This window comes from Desmodus rotundus, chromosome 2, assembly GCF_022682495.2.
Source record: "Desmodus rotundus isolate HL8 chromosome 2, HLdesRot8A.1, whole genome shotgun sequence".
NCBI lineage: Eukaryota > Metazoa > Chordata > Mammalia > Chiroptera > Phyllostomidae > Desmodus > Desmodus rotundus.
This window is the reverse complement of record NC_071388.1, coordinates 197,273,574-197,292,152: the sequence shown is the minus strand read 5'-3', so window position 1 is coordinate 197,292,152 and position 18,579 is coordinate 197,273,574.

Below are 18,579 nucleotides of genomic sequence, written 5' to 3'. Positions count from 1 at the left end.
GTGATGGTGGCATGTGGGTGTCACAGAACTTGCTTGTCCATTCTGATCCTGCTCATACTCAAACCTCATGTATCATTTTCATCTTATGACGAGTGTCTGCTGGGCCTTTATTATAACTCGGTGAGTCTGACGGGACTCGGCTCACAGTAATTCTGACCAAATGGTTACTTGTGGTCCCATCCCCACCAGGGCTAAGCAGCATGAGGGGGATTGCTTTTCAAAGTTGTACAGTCCTGCCCTGCAAACATGGGCTTGCTCCAGAACCTCAAGGGCCTGCGGTGTGAGTCTCCCACCAGAGTTTTTTTTCTCACCACTGATCTCTCCAACATCATGGCATTTGCCAGATTGTTTTCCCTACTGGTAGGAAGAGGCCCCCTAGACATTGCACTTGTTTTTTTGTGTTTTTTTTCTTTTTTTGGTTATGGGGTGCATGACACAACAAACTGCCCTTTACTTTGGACTGGATGCCTTGGCAGGCCCCTCACCACTAACCTTGTTGCAGAGGAGGCAGGTTCTGAATCTTTTCAAGGTTGATTTTCTATACTCAGCAGCACGTGAGTGGCCTGCGGCATGCAAGCCACCTCTTGCTCGTCCAGCCTGGTCGCCGGGATGTCACTGATGTCACGGGTCAGTGTGTTATTCTGTGCAGTGTTCAAATGGTTCACATCTCTTCTGACCATTTTATGTCAGAGAGAGAGAGAGAGAGAGTGGGAGACTTAATGCAGCCCTGGGGCAAGACTTTACGTGTATTTTGTTGTTTATTCCATGTGAATAATACAAACTCTTTCTGATCCTCTTTTCTTGTAACAATAGAAATGAACACCTTCCCCAGATCGGTGGCCACACACACACACTGGAGGTGAAGACACCGCAGCTGGCAGGGTGCTGCAGTCGGGGTTGAGCTTCTCCCAGTAAGTAGTCCTCAGTCCTGCCCCAGGATTCACCTCCATTCTGCATGAGCCAGACTGGTGAAATGCGTAGAGGTGTGATGGGGGCTGTGACCCTGTGGCTTTAGATCCCTAAGGAGATCACTTCTATCTGCCAGCTTCCAGGGAAGGAATATTGCTCTTGATTTATTGTCTTGGCTTCAGAAACTTCACTTTGCTTTCCCCTCTGATAGTTGTTATACTGCAGAACCTGGTGTCAGCTGCCAAGCATGTGGATTTTAATGAGATAGTTTGGGACTGGAGAAATGGCATGGAGTGGTCTTCAGGCTCCGTGTGACCCATTGTGTGCCCAGTGTGGTCAAGATTCCATTTAGTACATGGCTTCTGTACGCCCCGACTCCAACAGGGGAGAGGGCAGGGGTACTTCAGGGGTCTGGGTGTTAATGTCAGTTCAGACCCTCTGTCCGATGATACCGAAGGTGTTAATGGGCACTTCTTTTCAGGCCTTGGGATGAAAGCAGTTTCAAAGGCTTTCTTTTCCTGATCATGGAAAAGATACATAGAATTTCAAGGACTGCTGAGTCAGTGGGTGGGATGTGGATCTCTCCTCCTCCCTGCCTTTGTTTGCCATCTATCCTACCTAACATGCCCCCCTCAAGCATTTGGAACTCAAATCTTTGGAGATTTTAGAGTGACGACCACTTTAGGTGTTTCCTGCTGTAAAAGGGACGTTGAGAGTTCTTTGGGTTCCGACTGCTTGCTAACTATTTGTCGGAGGAGGTGGAGGGAAGTGTTGCCTGTGTATTGGCTCGTGTTAAGTGTCCGGTGCCTGAGGTCCCAGGCATCCACGGTAATCGTACCATCCTAGAGGCGACAAATTTGACAAGAAGATTAATGGGGTGGAGGACTTTGAATTTTATCTGCTAAGGGTTAAATCCAACAGGAATAGAAAATCCACTTTCTGGGGGAGCAGTCAAGCATACTGACAGGCTGGTAGAAAGAATGTTGGAAATATGGGAAAGACAAGTACATTAAAGTTTGGTTATTATGTTATTTATGTGTAACAGGTTTTTTTTCTTGAAGAGGAGTTTGAGGTCAGTGATGGGTTCACAAGCATAGTTAGTTGAGCCTTTTAAATCTCTTCATCCGCCATCCGCCACCACGATTCTGTCCTTTGGGCACCGGCCATTGCTTTTTCCAGGAGCCATGCTCCTCCTGAGTTAGCACCCTCTCCGAGGATCATTGCCAAGGTGATAAATCCCATCTCTTGGGGCAGAGATAGGATTCATCTGAGTCAGCCAACTCTTCCTTATCCACTTTTATGTTCTGCTTCCCTTAATCAGGCATTCTCAGAATTCATTCCCACACATTCTTCCCCTGCTAGTGCAGTTAGCTAACCAGGATTAGTTAGCTAATCCTGGCTTAGTCTAACCATGCATTTGTTTTTTTTTTTAATAATTTTTTCAAATACACTTTCATTCAGTATTATTCTATATGAGTTTCAGATGTACAGCAAAGTGGGTAGGAAGTCATATCCTTGACAGAGTGCTTGCCACTCCTTTGGGATACAGTTCTGTCTTCCCTTATCTGGTCAGCACTTCCTCAGCTGGGCTCTGCTATGACAGGCTATAAACCTAGAGTCCAGGACCCTGAGAAGGCACCCACGGGTTCTGTTTCTAACATGATTTTGGAGAATGCTTCTGGGTTCCCAGATTTGTCAGGGGCCCGGGTCACCCTTTCCACAAGATCCTTTGCCTCGTCTCCTGGAATACCTGTTACATTACACAGTCTTTTTCGCTAGGCTGTAAGCACGGTGAGACGGGGAAGGACAACCTGTATTTCACTCACTGGTGTATTCTCTGTGCCTAGTTCTGGGCCTGACCTGGATATTTAATAGTGTGTGCCTTGAATAGGGCCCCTGTGCCAAAGGCCAGCAGGTACTGAGGTACTGAGTGTTCATCACGGGTCAGGCTCCGTTTCAACTCTTCCACATGCGCTAGCTCACTTAGTCTTTGTCTTCATCGTCTGGATAGAAACTACCATTAGTTCTTATTTTGCAGTTAGCCGGCCCTCACCTGTATTTCCACAGCACCCTATACAGTCCTTTCTCATAACAGCAATTTCATGATGTACTTTGAATTATTTCTACCTTTGATTTTAAGCTGTATATGAGTATCTCTGAGAATCATAGACATTCAACAAAAGTTTCTGTGTGTATTTGTGACTGAATGAGGGAAAAAATTAACTCCCAGAAATTAACTAGAGGGGTGTAAGCATTTTATAATCTCACTCCTTTTGTTACAGGACTACTGCGTATATATCCTTCTTAATTCAGGCATGCTGTCAAAGAAAGGTCAGAACTTCTATGTGAAGTTCGTGAAGCGATCATCACAGTCACCTTTACAATCATCTGTGACTAGTAAACAGTACATTTTATAGACCAGGATAGGCAAACCTTTATTCCACCTGACGAACCTGTTTCTTTTATGTGCCCCTCGTCCTCTTGCAAATGCAAATGAACTTTTTTGTCTGTCAAATACAAGCATACATTCCAGTGATTAACAGTCTGGTGTTAATGTGATGAAAGAAATTAATTTTAGGTGTGTTTGGAGTTTAGAAAGAATTTGTGTAAAAATAAGATCCTGCTGCGATTCAACTCTCTTTCCTACCAGTCTGAGATACACTGTCCTGGAAATGTGTTATCGGCACGTTTGTCACAGATCACAGCTCATTTATTCAAGGGCTGTCAGGGTCTTACTGCACATTTATTAGGGAGCTGAGCCTTAATCATATCTGTGGTTTTAAGAGTTTCTGTCCTATTAGATTTGTGACATTTTTTACAGACGAATTTTAAAAGGAAAAAATCTCCCAGACCTGAAACTGAAAGGATGATAATTTTATAGAGTACTAAAAAAGAGTTATAAGGACTCACCTAGATAAAAAGGATGGCTCCTATTTTATTTTTATGTTCTGATGAGCAAACTCAATTTTTGCTTCCATTCAGTAGCTCGAATCATGGTTATATTCTGAACTTATAAAACTCCCTGCCTTCTAGAAATTTCATAACACTTTCTTTTTTCCCCTTTTCTTTCTGGATTTCCACAAGAACCAGACAGGTGCAATAATAATTTAGAAACACAAAATCAAGAAGAAATCTACATTACCAAAAACCGTACTTTCAAAATATTGCACTTTGCACCTTTTAAAAGATTTTTTAATTTAATTTTTTCAATGAATATTTGGGCCTTTACTAAGTACTGGCCACTGTTGTGAGAGTGTCAGATACATCAGTAAGGAATTTATCTACAGTGAAGTGCCTAGGAGAGCTTACATGCCATTAAAAGTAGATTTCAAAAAAAAATAAGTACAGCATATAATCAAATTATAAAGTATTAGTAGGTGCAAAATGCTATAGGGAAAATATAATCAGCTGAGAAGAAACAAGAGTGCTGGGGAAGGTCTGCAGTTTTGAATGATGTCACTCTTACTGAGATGCTGACATTTGAGCAAAAACTTAGAAGGGTGGGGTAGGCTCTGAAGATATCTGGAAAGGCTTTCCAAATACAAGGAACCACTAAATCCAAGACCCTGGGTTGGGTCTGGGCCTGGAATGTTCAAGGACCAGCCAGGAGACCAGTGTGTGTGGGGGGGGCAGAGTCATTAAGAAGGAGAGTCCTAAGGCGTGAGCTCATAGTGGGGTCCACAGAACCGGATTACAGAGGGGCTTGCAGGCCAGTACAAGGACTTCGACTTTTACTCTAAGGGGAGTGGGGAAGCAATGGGTTTGAGTAGGTAAATGACATGGTCAGTCGTGAGGATGGCACTGTTGGCTTAAGAATAGACTGTGAAGGGCAGCAGTTGACGTTGGGAGACCAGTCAGGAAACTTGCATCTGTTCAGGTAAAAGATGATGGTGGCTCAGATCAATGGAGTGATGGTGGGGGTGACTGGAAGTGGCCAAATTTGGGATAAAATTTAAACATAAAAACAACATTTTTAAATCACTGATTTGGTATGAAATGTAAAGAAGGAATAGATAGATCAAAGGTCAATCCAGGTTTTCTTTTTTTTTTTTTTTGCCTGAGCAAATAGCAGCATGGAGCTACCATTAACTGATATGGGTGACTCAGGTGGAGCCGTTTTGGGGTGGTGGTGATAGTGGTGGAGGTCCAAAGTTTAGATCTGAATACATTAAATTAGCAATACCTATTACATTCAGGTGAAGATGTTGAGGATATATATCTTTTTTTAAAAAAAGATTTTATTTAGTTTTAGAGAGAGGGGAAGGGAAGGAGAAAGAGGGACAGAAACATCAATGTGTGATTGCCTCTTGCACACCCGCTACTGGGAACCTGGCCCGCAACCCAGGCATGGGCCCTGACTGGGAATCCAACCGATGCTCCTTTGGTTGACAGGCTGGCACTCAATTCACTGAGCCACACCAGCCAGGGTGAGGATATATATCTTTGTAAATTCTCAGTATATAGATCATAATTTAAACCATGGGACTGGTTGAGGTCACCTACAGAATGAATACAGATTAACATGAGAGGAAGTTTAAGACCTTCTTTAATTTTGTGTTTATATTTTATAGCTGGAATGATAATTAAATAACATAATACAATAAGTGCAACTGACATTAAGGAGTTTTAGAAATAAATATAAATTCTTTGGAAATTGATGGCTCACATGTTAAGAGCAGAACTGAGTGAGAGGCCCCTGAATCCCAGGCAGGAGGCAGTTAAAGGGGGATGAAGGCTGTCAGTTAACCTGGAGAGTTGGTTAAGAAGAGATTATTTAGGAGAGTTTTTTACCTTATTGGTGTAAGTAAACAAAGACAGAGGATAGGAGTCGCAATCAACTCCTTCTGTGGACTGCTCCCTCTCATCTCCGCCGCAGACCCGGGCAGAGTGCGGGTGTGCGCTGGCCATCATCCACCTGGCCTCCTGCTCTCCGTCCTACTGGCACTTCCAGAGTACATAGCCTATGTTCTCTTGCATTCTGTCTTCCAGCGGATTCTTCAGCGGGGAGGCCTTTGTGGGAGATGGTGGGAGAGAGGCCAGAAGCCTGGGGAGTTTACCCCCCTTTCTTCGTCATAGTTCACTCAATGTCTATGCCCTTCTGTGACCACGGCTAATGCTGAGTGATGGCTTCAAGTCTCATTCCAGCCCCATGAGTGTCGCACCATTTCCTCTACTCACCTCTTCGGCTTTCGGGCTGGTGTTGGCTTTCTGTTGCTCATAGTCCTTTGGGTGCCCAACAGCTATTGTCCACACACTGCAAAAGCCTTGTCATTAAACTTTCCTCAGTTAAGCTCTGAGAAGACCATCTTTTATGTTTATCATTTATTTATTTATTTTAGCTGGGACCCTGTGGGTCAATGGAGTTGCTTTTAGCTGCGCAGTATAACAAGCTAATAAATGCAAACTCCCACTTCTCCTTTGATTCTTATTATTGCACAGGAACATATAAAGGCTGTCTATGATACTTTTTATTATTTGAGTTGAACAATAAATGATGATGAGTTACTCATTATCTTAGGTACAGGTAGTTGTTAAAAATGAGGCTCCAAAATGCCATCCCAGCATTACTCCAGAAAACAGTCCAGTGTACAGTAATCGACAACCACTATTCTTTTATTCAATCAAAAAACTTTTATTGAATATCACTTACATGCAGTCCCCTATGTTAACAGCTAGTTTCTATGTAGTGTGATAACTGCTTTGATTGAGGAGAATACAAGGAACTGTAACACAGAGGAGCACTAAGCAGGGGCAGTTAGGAAAGGCTTCCCAGAAGAGGCGATGTTTGAGGTGAATGCTGAAGGATATGTAGCGTAGGGGAGTGGTTGGACAGGAGCTTAGGAGAAACATCTGAGAAAGAGATACAGACTTTGGAATCTATAGCATATACACAGATGTGAATAAAGCAGGGAGATCTCTAATGGAAGAGGGTAGGAGCAGAACCAGGGAGGGCTCAAATATTTTGGAGACTGGGAATATAAAGGGAAAATCTGAGAATGAGCTAGTGGGGAGGCTGGACAATAACCAGAAATGTCGTTGGAGCTAAGGGAATAATCTGAAGAATGAACAATGTTAAATACAATTATATAATAAGGTCAAGGAGACTAGACTCGAGGAAAGTGCATTGCATTTGCAGATTGGTGGGCCATAGTTTGAATAGTGTAAAGTAAAGAGGGAGATACAGTGTTTGCAAATCACTATTTTGAGGGGACTGACCTTGAAGAAAGAGACAAGGAGTAGCTAACAGGCATCACCAGGTCATTTAAGCCTTTTCTGTCTTTATGCTCATAGATACGCATCTGTTTAAAGTACTGCAGGAAAGAAGACAGCAGAGAGGAGAAATTAAAAATGCAGGAGAAGGAGGGAATTACTGTGAAACAAAATCTGTCCTCACCCTGAAGGATAAGGAGGGAATGTTATCACAAGCATGGACATCATATATTTAGCCTCCTGTTGTATGAAATAACATACATATATGAATATGGACATGCAGCTATATTAGACTGTATTCACGAATGTCTGTTATCTCGTTAGAATATTTTAGATAATGAGTCACCGTATCTATAAATTTAATTTACTAGACTTTTTAGAATCATTTAGTTAAGTGGGAAGTTTTGTCAGGCATAAAATGGAGGTATTTTACAAAGAAAATCAAACACTTTACATTTATATTGCCGTTAAAATGTTTGAAGGTATATAATTAAGTTTGCAAATTGGAGTAAGTGTATTCAGAGGCCTTACATTTCATTTGACTTACAATAAAAGAAGAAGAATAATGTGAACCTCAAGCTTAAGGTAAAGCATGTGAATTTAATTAATTGGATATTATTTGATTCACCAAAGCACAACTCCAGACAGTCTTCTCTGCACCTAAACTCCGCTCTCCAGGGCACCAGGCGCTCGCACTGTGTCCACCAGCTGGTTCTTTGCTGGGATCCCAGCTAGTCCATCGTCAGCTTCTGCCTATTTCTGGACTTATTGTTAAGAAAGAAAAATGAGACCAAGTTTAGATGAGTTTTTAGAACCAGTGTCAGATGAGTTTTTATTATGCTAGCTTTCTTCTTGTTCTTGTTTAATGTTAAGATATAGACTTTTTATCTCTGAGGTCCAGCATATCATAATACCTACCCCTTTAAGAATTGCAGAATTCAGAGGCAGGGCAGAAGAACTCCTAGAGGTACATTTTTATCCCCAAGGCTTATCATATAAATCCCCTCAATGGCACCTCATGTAGGAGGTTGTCTAGTCCCCGTGTGAACAGCCCCAGTAATGAGAAGTACAATATCTAGATAGAATCTTGTTTTTGGACAACTCCAAAATTTAGAAAGATCTTCCTTAGATTCTGTTGAAATATACCTTCCTGCTTTTTCCTTCCAATTTTCTTCATTTTTCCTCTTGGCCTGCACCCTGCAGTAGTGGCCTTGGAGTCCTGTTTTTTGCATCTCTGGGTTCAGCATACTTTCTCACTTCCACTGCTATTTGTGTGACATTGGGCAGACCCTTCTTGATGTAGAGTGTGCAGACTTGGGCCCTGTGTGATCCGAGAAGCCCAATCTACAGCTAACTGTTGCCCCTCAGTGTTCACCTCTGCGACCTCCTATTTTTAGTACTGTATTCCCATCGTCTCTCACTCTGTCCCTTTTCCCTGTCTACAACCTTTGCCTTGGAAAATTGAGAAGCTCATACAAACCAAATAGGTTAATTCCGCTGGTATCCTGATGCTGATCCCCTTCCCTGTTTGAAATCTGTTTTTATACCAAGTGCTGCCATTATTTTTATACAGAATTTGTGGTTTAAGTTGAGACTGAATTCTTAGAAACGATGGATCAGAGGGGCATTTATTACTGAGTCTGTGGAAGTCTTAAAATTGAGAGCAAGGGAAAAAGAGAACACTTTCTTTTCTGTACTTTTAAGCATGAAAGGCTCAGAAATATCTTTGTTAACTACCTTAAATAGTTCCTGCTTATGGAATAAAGGGTTCAACTCTAAGCATCATTTGAAGAATTTTTGCAAACTCAATAGCTTCTTTAAAAGAATACACCCTAACTAGAGTATTTGCCATACTCATTTATATCCTGAAAGAAGTCATGCTGATGTAAAAAGTTAAATATGCAAGATTGAAAAGCTACAAAGGAAATATGAAATTTAAACTGCAAAGCAATGCAGATGGTGAGCCAATGGATGGTTATTTGCTTTGCTTATTTCTTCTGGGAGAAATATATTAAGTGGGGTAGGGAACCTGTTCAAGAAATAGACACCGGTGAACTTGCCCTGCATTGACTCTCCCTATATTTGGTTAAGATTATGTATGTATATGTTTCAACTGTTTCTCTTAGTTCATCATTGTTCAGGTCCTTCAGGAAATGAGATCTTCCCAAGGTAGGGCCTAATAACCCCATTCACTAACGGAAAAGTAATAGAGATTTTGCTGACTGATTTTTTTCCCTCACCATTAATTCTTCCTTATAATGATAATGAAAAACTTGAAATATTAACTCAATTAAATGTTTTATAGTAAGAAGGAATTACCATTTTATAGAAGTTGAATTTCTGGCCTGACACGAGTTTTAGTGGGTTGGCAAATGCAGGAGAGGTGGTAAAACAATCAGTGATTGTAACACAAATCTCAAAGTGTGAACTCGGGAGGGATTTTTAACAGCTATCTTCTGTTCGGATTAACTCTCCTTTTCCCAGAAGCAAAGAGGACGTCCTCTGCTCAGGCAAGGCAGCTAGGACGATCTGTCATCTTTAGTAATGCCAAGGGTAATAAGAAAGCCGCTTTCAAGTTCTTTTGTTTTAATTAGATGTTGGGCACCTATCATCACAGCTCATTCTATTCTTTCTTCAAGAGCTCATATGTTGTAGCTATTGTGGAAGTGGAAGTCTTATTTTATAGACAACTGTTGAAAGCCATTCTGGCTAAACCAAGTAATTTTTATATATTATTAATTTAAAAAAGAATTTTTATTTTTTTATTGTGTAGTATGAGGGAAACTACCTATGGAGCAGGACAGGGCTATGAAGAGATGTGGGCTAACCTGGTGGGTCATGAGGTTGGTAAAGGCTACAGGCTTCCTGCCCTACAGCCCTGTGCCCACGTGCTATGTTACAACTTCATGCTGAAGTCTTCCCCTCCTGCAGACAATGATCAGCCCCACAGGAAGGACCGTTGGGCCTGCTCTCGTAAAGTCATTGAGGTCCCCTTACCTGTCCTTCACTCTCCCTCTTTCACTGCATCATGCCATCTGGTAGCGAGTTCTCTAAATAAAAGGTTCTCAGGAGGTGGATTCAGTACTACTCGAACAGCAAGATCAGCTGATTTTCGTGTTGGAATAAGGTGACAGAGTCCTCCGTGTCACTGTGGGGCTCAGGGCTGATGTGGAGGGCAAGCACACCACTTGGAAAGGTGTCAGGCTGCTGGGCGTGCTAGATCCTTATACCTGATCCACTGTTTTGATGTTGCTCCTTTCAACCACGAAGGAGTTTCTAATATTTCTTATGCAAATAAGCTAACTTTATAGTGATGATGTATTAAAGATACTTCAAGTATTTGTGGTTCAAATATTAGGTGACCACCATAGGTTATTCGTGATTTGGGCCCTTCAAATATCAGCCAGCTGTGTTTGTCTGTCTGTCTATCTATCATGTATATCTACCTACCTTACACTGTGTATAGACTATAAATCATGCATAATATAACATTAAAATTCATGAGATAATAAATCACCATGAAATTTCTATTTCTTTTCTTCTTCCTCCAGTCTTCCCTCCCTCTCTTTCTTCCCTCTTTCTTTTCCCCTAACCTGTCTCTCTCTTTCAACAAGTGTTCATGGAGCCAGAAGACCGGAGTTGTAAACCAACCATCACTACTATACCAGTGTTAGTACAACCAACAGTCCTGATTTGCCAAAGGTTGAGGGGTTCCGCAGGGCCTGGAACTTTCTGTATTAAATAAGAACAGTCCCAGACAAACTGGGATGTTCGGTCACCCTAGTTTTAATCCTAAATTATTTAACTTGTAAAGTTCAGGCCTCTCACCTTTAAAACAGAAAGTAATAATGCCTACCTAAAAATACCATGTTGAAAAACTAGTAACAGTCCATACCAAATGCATGAGGCATAATGTCAGGATGCGGAGAACGCTTAATTTTCCCAGCATCAGATCTCTCCCCAAGGGAAAGAAGTACTGGTTGGATAAATAATTTGATAAACAGTTAAGGTGGATAAAATGGCCTGGAGGCCTGTGTGAGGGGAACTCGGTGGCACCTAACTTGTTCTCTAAGGGGATAGCAACCTCACTTTGTCTTACTGAGTGGATTTTAGGCTGAAGGCCTGTTGAGAAAATAATTTCTACAGGCCCTGAGTATGAAGAAGATGGTGTGAGGAGAATGGAGATATCGAATGTGGAAAGGGACGAAGACTTTTATGATATACAATATATGCTTCCATCTTTCTGTGAAACTCTTTCTAAAAAAAATATCCATATCATTCCCTCACATATTTGCAGTTATGCCTTATTTTTGGTCGGGATGGAGAAGTGAATCAAGAATCAGGAAGGCACAGGACAAGAACAGAAGCTACCCTCTAAAGGATAATAATGGTACCTACCGTATAGGCTTGTTGTTAGAATTAAATGGCCTGATGTGTACATGTGGCAAGATGTCTACAGGAGCACTCACAAAACAGTGCCTGACGTATTTTAAGTCCTCTAGGGGTCAGTTCTGTATTATTATTATTATTATTATTATTATTATTATTAGGATGGCCTTCTCTCAACAAATACTAATTTCCTTTTTCCTCCGTTCTTCTTGGGTCTTGCTCCCTCTCTCTACACATTCCTGTTTTTAATTAGTTCTCACTGTTGGATTAAAATCTAATGCTGTTTTTGCAGGAACTGAAAAACTCCTGGGTAAAGTAGCCTTTGTCCCTTTGGAGATACGGTCTGCCATTGGCTCAGCAGAGTCCTGACAAAGGACAAAGCTGGTTATTCCCAAAGGCCCTATTTTCACTTTTTTAGAATCTCCAAGGGTTGGTATCAGAGGTAGTTGAATCTCATATATTTTTATAACTGCTTGGCTCTTTCTTTTTCTAAATTGAGGAAGAAGAGGTAAAAAGAAATTTGGCTGACAAATAGAGCAGGAAAAATAAGTAATTTTTTTGTAGTTATTGGTGTTCTGGGTAGAAACGAAGTGTTTTGACCTCCAAGTTTTCATAGGTCAAGTTTCCACACTCAAAGCCTCATGAATAATTGAAGCAATTACACAAATAGTTCTGTTTGAAACCCCACTTGATTTATTCAGCTTCTGGTTGTCTCACGTCTGGGTTATTCATTCAGAACTGTGTCTAGATTAAACTGACAGCTTCAATTACCCAAACCCCAGATCTGTGTATTGATGCCTGTACATTTGAGTAATTTAAGGGGTGGTTCTTTGAGTCAAACCCAGAATATGTTACAATCATGTAAGAATCTCAAATATTTTCATATCCTACCTCAAACGCCCTTTGTGCAATAGCTAAGTTATCAGTAGATGGTACTAGAATGCTACTGTTGAAAACCTAAATCCTGGTGAGTAAATCATAATCAATCAACCATGCAAGGAAAAGCTAGATCTTTCATGGGACCTTATGTTATCATTGGTAGATGGAACCTCCAGGGACAGGAAGTACAAACACTGTTTGGAAAAATAAACTTAGAAAAATATCAGAAAGGAAATCTCTCTAAACAAAAACCCCTACTAAATGCTCTTCTTTTCTATGCTTTGTAACACAAATAGTTACTGAATTTTTGCATGGAATTGGTTATCTATTGACTCATGCTTTTCAGTGTTTAATGTAGATAAAGTATTACTATTCTGGAGCCATAAAAATGTTCTTTAAATATTAAACCTAATCCAATGGGCGGGATCGTTTCCTCTGCAGTTTGAAAATCAACCTGACCATTCATGCATGCCTAAGGTCAGAATTCATAATGTCCTTTATAAATATGGAAACACAGAAGAATCTGTGCTTCCTTATCCTTGTGTACAACAAAAGAAATAAGTATTTTTATATTTTTAGTTATATGAAGTTATATGAAGAATGGGGCTAGTGTTTTTCATGGGTAGAAATATATGAGGAGGGGCCCAAAAAAGGTGTTTTTATTCTTACATGTTTATACTTCAGTCACCTTGAAAGTACTCTTCATTTGACACAATACACCTACTGAGACATTTTTTCCACTGCTTAAAACAGTTTTTGAAATCATAGATTTTGATGCCTTTTAGTGTTTCTGCTGTTTTTTTGTTTTCCCTCTTCCACGGGCAAAATGCTTCCCTTTGAGGACTTTTTTCATCTATGGAAACAAAAAAAAAGTCGCTTGGGGTGAGATCGGGTGGATAGGGAGGATGGGGTATGGGGGTCATGACTTTTTGGGGGTGAAAAATTGAACACTCAGTGCAGTGTGGGCAGGTGCGCTCGTAAATCACCCATCATTAAATGGGCAACACGTCGAGTCTTCAGAAACATTCACTGAGGCAGAACGCAGCCTCTCACAACAATGCCAGCTTGCACACTGATACAGAACAGTTTTTAGAACACTCACCTAGTGAGGGAACGCTGTGCTACAAGGGGCCCGCCTTCCAGAAGATAATTTTGGTCCCCCACCTCATATCTATACACAAATAGGAGTATATGTTTTTCTCTACTACTTTCTAATCAAATCAACCTAGCAGGTTTGCTTACACAACAGTCCTAATGTTTATCTCTTTAAAAAAAAATTACAGTATCTTTAGGGCAGTTTTAGTTTCCCACCAAAACTGAAGGGAAACTACAGAAAGTTCCTGTATATCCCTGTCCCCACGTGCATAATGTGTCATTATTGACACTTCCTACCAGAGCGGTGCATTTATTACAATTGATGAATCTATAGTGATACGTCATAATCCCCTGAACTCCATAGTTTACATTAGGGTTCACAACTGGTGGTGTAAATCCTATGTGTTTGGACAAATGTATAATGACACATATCAGCTATTACACTATCATACAGAGTATTTTCACTGCCTTAAAAGTCCTCTGTGCTCTATTCATTCACCCTCTCACTCCAGCACATAGTTTCGCCTTTTTCACAGTGTCACATGGTTGGAATCACACAGTAAGTAGCCTTTTCAGACTGGCTTCTTTCACTTAGTAATATGTATTTAAGGTTTCTCCATGTCTTTTCATCATTTAATAGTTGATTTTTATTTTTAGAGCTGAATGACATTACATTGTCTGGACGCACCATGGTTTATTTACGTACCCAGTGAGGGACATCTTGGTTACTTCCAAGTTTGACAACTATGAATAAAGCTGCTATAAACATTCATGTGCAGGGTTTTTTGTGTGTGTTTAGATCTAAGTGTTCACCTCTTTTGGGTAAATATCAAGGGACACAGTTGCTGGATTGTATGGTAAGGATATGTTCAGTTTTGTAAGAAATCGCAAACTGTCTTCCAAAATACCTGTATTATTTTGCATTCCTACCAAGAGTGAATGAGATTTCCTGTTGATCCACATCCTTGTCAGCATTTGGTGTTGTCAGTGTTTTGGATTTTAGCCATTCTAATAGGTATATAGTGGTATCTAAATGTTTTAATTTGCATTTTCCTGATGACTTATGATGTAGAGCATCCTTTCATATGCTTATTTGCCATCTGTATATCTTCTTTGCTAACACACCTGTTAAGATCTTTTGTTCATTTTCAAATTGAGTTTTCTTATCATTGATTTTTAAGAGTTCTTCGTACATTTTGAGTGACAGTCTTTAAACAGATGCGTCTTATGAAAATATTTTCTCTCATGCTGTGGCTTGTCATCTCATTCTCTTGACAGTGTTTTTCACAGAGCAGAAAATTTAATTTAAATGAAGTCCAGCTTATCAATTATTTATTTCCAGGATCAAACTTCGGTGTTGTATCTAAAAAGTTACTGCCATTCCCACGGTCATCTAGGTTTTCTCCCATGTTATCTTCTGGGATTTATGTATATTTTTGCATTTTACACTTATGTCTGTGACCCAATTTAAACTAATTTTTGTGAGGGGTGAAAGGTCTGTGTCCAGATTTACTTCTTTGCATGTGGATGTCCAGTTATCCCAGCACCATTTTGGAAGATTCTTTGCTCTTTTTTTTTTTTTTTTTTTTCCCCTCTGCTCCCGTGTCACAGAGCAGCTGACTGTTTCTGCGGGGTCTGCTTCTGGGATCTCCATTCTGTTCCATTGCTCTGTTGGCCTGCTCTTTTGCCAGTGGTATCTCTTTTTTATTTTATTAAAAACACATTTTGGCTGCATATCCATCTGCCCACAAAAGGCAAAAAATTGGTGTGTGATAAAATTTTATGTGCTGTGAAAAACTACAATTTTATTAAAAAGCCAACTGGAGAAGATAAAAATGTATTTTGGGAGACTGCCTTTCATTTCTGAAAGAAATATGATTTTATCAAGGTCTCCACAATTGATTTCATAAAAATGAAACCAGAGGTTAATTTACCTGACAATACAATCTGAAAATTATATAAATCTTTCTTTTTTGTTAGGAAGCTGCATAATTCAACACACCTGGGAATACCAAAAACTACTAAGCATCAAGAGAATGAATGAGAAGGCAAGCCACGCAAAAGACATATCTTGTTACAAAACTGTTATCCAAAACATACAGCGAGCTCCCAAAACTTGATGATAAGATAACCTGGCCTGAAAATGGGCAAAAGATACATAACCCCCAAAATACACACACACACACACACACACACACACACACACAAAATAAGCACATAAAAGAATGTTCCACATCAAAAGTCATTAGAGAAATGCAAAAACAGCTTTATTTATAATTGTCAGAGTTTGGAAGCAAACAAGATGTCCTTCAATAGGTGAGTGGATACATAAACTGTGTTACATCCAGACAATGGAATATTCTCCCGTGCTAAAAAGAAATGAGCTATAAAAGCGATGGCATGGAGGAAACTTAAATGCATTTTAACTGTGGGTGAAGTCAATCTGAAAATGCTACTTGCTGTATGATTCCAGCTGGATGACATTCTGGAAAAGGCAAAGCTATGGAGACAGTGAAAAGACCAGTGGTTATGAAGGGTTGTGGGTGAAGATGTATAGGGAGGGCAAAGGGAATTTTTAGCGCAATGAAACCACTCTGTGGTGGATACCTGTCATGATGCATTTATCCAGACTCCTGGGATGTACAACACCAGAATGATCCCTCATGTAAACTATGGACTTTGGGTGATAAGGATGCATCAGCGTGGGTTTGCAGATTGTAACCAGTGTCCCCTGAGGTCTGGGGTGTTGACAGAGGAAGGCTGTGCCTCTGTGGAGACAGGGGTGTATGGGAACTCCCTGTCCTTTCCCTCAGTTTTGCTGTGAACCTGGAACTGCTATAAAAAATAAAGCTTATTAATTAAAACAAACAAAAAAAAACTACTGAGCTTCTCTCATTCTAAAGCGCTCTCTTGTTGAGGAAAAAAGAACTTCTAAATCAAGGGTGTAAACAGGTCATGACGTCTCGTCATTAGTGAAAAGCAACATTCTCTTTAGTGAGCTATATTTGGGCTGGTATTATATTATAAACTTAGAATATTTAACTAATACTAATTATTCTAATATACTGAAAACAATTTACAAGTAACAACATATGTTTCAAATCTGTATCCTTCCCCTCCCATTGTATCCGCCTTTTCCTTCTTTCTTTTCCTTGCCCGCTTTCTTTCTCCTCCTCCTTCATGATCAGACTGAACTTTCAATGCTTTAAAAATGAGCCTACGCACGCTTGCATTTTCCGTTAGGAAATGAGCCCATCCAGAGTCTCAAGAGGAAAATGTTCTCGTTGAAGATTTCTTAATCACAAGTCCATCTAAATATGCATACTTTTCAGAAAGCTCATGTGTTGTGGTTTTTGTGTCCTTAAAATAAAATGCCATAGAATGGATGCGAATATCTCATTTAGTGAGTAACTCTGTTCTCTCTGGAGTATTGCGAGGATAATCAGGGAAGTGGCCAATTTTCTTGAATTAATATTATTTACTCTGAAAGAACGGGTAGTTTTTGAGTGCGTGCGTATATAAGTCTGTTGGGAGAGGGCACATAGGTGACCTGAGCCTAGTTTGTGCTACACTACAAGATAAGTTTTCGACTTTTCAACCGTGTTGTATAAACTGCAAGTTACGACTCGTTAATGAGTAGTTATGACTCATGAATACTTGTAGATTGCAGCCAGTATCTTTTTTAAAACATAGAATAGAAACTATTAGAGTATGTGGAACTTAGGAAGGGTAAGCACTATTATATGAAACTTTGGTTTCAGGATTAGTAACTGAGTTAACGTATAAATTATATACACTTTTGGTAGTGGCTTGCAAGAAAATAGATGGAAAACCACTGTTTTATGATCACTCATCTCTAAGAAAACAAAGTAATAACAAGACCAATACCTTAAATTTACCCAGTCGCCCTTCCCTCCTAAGCGCTCCCAGTAGGTCACGAATGATATGATCTCATTCACAGCGACAACAGTCTGGTGAACTGTGCAGAGAGCAGCTGCTGCAGGTGAGGAGTGGAAGCCCATGGGAGACTCACTCGGGAGCTTCGAGTGAGCTGGCCAGAAAGCCTGCAGGAGGATGCTCGTGAGGGCAAAGGGGAAGATGGAGTAATTCACCCCGCCTTCTCCTTAATTGCTCACAGCCCTCTGGACCACCTGTCCGAAGGATGCACTCAATGTTTTAAATAAATTAGAACATCTGGTACAAAGGAGCAATATCAAAATTCTACCAGAAGCCGAGGAGAAGCCTGGGGATTTAAATGTGCCTAAGTACCGAGATTTGGGTTCTGCTCAGGTAGTTCTTAGAATGCGCTTTCTTTGTGAAACGTCTGAGTACGATCCCTAGTGTGTCTGTGGGTGCTTTCTCCATGGAAGGTTAATTTAACCAGAGAGGAGGAAGGCAGTTACGTGGCATTCATCCGGCCCTGGACTGGAGAGCCCCACTGGGACTCAGGCTGCTCAGCAAATGCCAGGAGATGCCTTACTCAGAGATGTTCCCACCGAAGAGGATGACTTTCTAACTGCCTCCACATCTCACTGCCCAGCACTTAATGCTCTGTGAATAGTAGCGTCAACTCCCTAGATCAGCAATTTTCGGCCTTTTCCATCTCATGGCCCGCACACACCGATTACTAAAACTCTGCAGCACACCACAAACTGTATTATATTTCTGCCAATCTGACAAAAATAGCTACAGTTTTGATTTATTCACACTGGACAGCTATTGTCGTGTCGGCTATTGTTATTTTTTTTATTTGACAATCTAGGGGAAAAGAGGTCAGTGCCCCTGACTAAACAGTCAGGTATTGCATGTTTTACAAATTTTTGTGGCACACCTGTTGAAAGTCACTGCTTTAGATGGATGCTTTGCTCCCTAAGGATCCACGGCTCATACTTCATCAGTAGCAACCCAATTTGACAAGCCCTGGCACATCTTTAAAAAAGCGGTCAGTGGTTCCTGGTGAAGTAACATTTAGGATCGATAAACATCTGGGACTCCGTGGCAGGTGCTGAACAGAAGAGAGACACAAAGGGACAGTCACACAACCAGCTGACATTAGTTGAGTGCTTGGTACTTTGCAGGTACTTGGTGTGCTCAGGG